We start from the raw sequence: 2,046 nt of genomic DNA on the forward strand, positions 1-2,046 counted from the left end.
GAAACATCTTTGGCTGGAGCACCTTTTGGTTTGGTGCTTTAAATCACTTATACTCCACCCCAGGGTGTGGCCTGGCACTTCCTAATAAAGACCTTGGGTCTCAGGAAAAAGCTCTCTTGCATTTTGGGATTTCCTCCACTAAGCTATCTGCTTCTTAGGAGTGGAAGGCTTGTGTGTTGGAGTTCCTGAACTTGTTTTATGTTGCAAGTCAGACCCTGAAGAGGTTGACTGATGGAGGGATGAAGGATAAGGTCTTTCCCCTCCAGCTCAGAGCATGCGTCTGCCACCCCGTCCAGTAGATGGTTCTGAGGTGAAACTGCGAGTAAACAGCTCGCAGACAGTCAGGCTTGAGGAAATATTAGCTTTATTCAGTGGACAAGACTGAAGTCCAAAGTCTCAGCCTTAGTTCCAGCAAAAAAGCCTCTCACCTTCCACAGACCCTTGTTTTTATCCCCCAGAATCAGGTACCACCCAATGGTGGGATCAGATACCACCTAATGGTGGAAGCAGAATCAGGTACCACCCTAGGGTGGGGGCAGAATGCCAGGTCACACCCGAGGGTAGGGCACAATCACCAATCAGGGTAGGGTCAGTAACATAATAATCCCATAAAATATTTACATACATAATAATTCCCCTGTGTGTTTTTAGTAAACAAACAATATTGTCTACAATTATTAAAGGAAAAACTAGTCAATAATAAAAAAGTGGCTGTTTGCATAAGAGCATCACAGAGAAATGTAAAGAAAAACTTCTAACCTAAACACAGGGTGTCTATAACCAGAAACATGTATCAAGGAATCAACTACAAGCTCCTGAGAAGATAAATCTAAGGCGTACATAACCAGAGACAACATTAATATGACCATACATACCAAATATAAATCTGCACAGAAAGTTAAATTAGCAACGTTAATTTACCTATTATAAAATGTATCTGAAGCCATGAATATAGTTTCTGATTCTTTGTATGTGGTAAATTTATGTCATGTGATAGCCACTGCTTCCCTTAATGCTAATAACCCGATCATACAGAATTTACTTAAACGATTACAGCAGCTTCTTCAAAAACAAACTGAGCCCATTTTCATCACACATATTAGAGCCCACTCAGGTCTTCCAGGACCGATGGCTCAAGGAAATAAAACTGCTGACTTGCTAGCAATGCCTATATTTAAATCACCTGTAGAGGAACATTCAGCCCTACACATAAATGCTCGCAGCTTACATGTGAATTACCAAATTCCATGGAGGCAAGCTAGAGAATTTGTAAAAAATTGCAACAGTTTTATTCCCCTTAACTATGTTTAAATTATTTTTGTGTTGTCAGTTGCTTCCAGACCTGTGTTTCTCCTTGGGCTTAGGGCATGAGGCTTCCACTTCATTCATCTAGTGAAGATAACTCAACTATGTCCACCTCCCCAACCCTTCCCACCCCGGCTCTCCATTAATCACTTCCTATTAGTTGGTTAGCCTTTTGTGTCAGAAAATGTGTTTTCTTATATTGGTCAACAAAAATGAGTGATCTGTTACTGAGAGGTCACTTCCTATGGAGTAATTCCTATCTCCGTGAAGACACATAGTTGAGCTTTTAGCTATTACTTAATTATCTCACAAAAGACCAAAAAAATTAAATAATAGAAGATTTAAGATATTTATTTTAAAATTTAATTATACTTGGATTGGAACCAGATTTAAAAATTAGAAGTACAATTAAAATTTCAGGATTTAAAAGTAAACTAAAAATCATATAAATTTGCCACATTAAGTTGGGTACCAGGAAGATAATTCAAGCAATAAGCACATGCTTTGGCATGTATGAGCATGGCCCTCATTTGTCCTAAGCACCCCAACCTGCAGATCCAAAACTGGACAAGCTCTGACAGAAATAACTCTGGTGGTTCCTGTAACTCACTCTTCCTCAGTCCAAGCAACACAGGCCCACACCAGACCAAATTTGGCTAGGCCTGGAACACTGTATGGTATGCCCACATTTTTTATTACTTAAGTAAAATAAAAATTAAACTGGTATTTTAAAAAATTCCT

Source organism: Suncus etruscus, chromosome 10 (assembly GCF_024139225.1).
Source record: "Suncus etruscus isolate mSunEtr1 chromosome 10, mSunEtr1.pri.cur, whole genome shotgun sequence".
NCBI lineage: Eukaryota > Metazoa > Chordata > Mammalia > Eulipotyphla > Soricidae > Suncus > Suncus etruscus.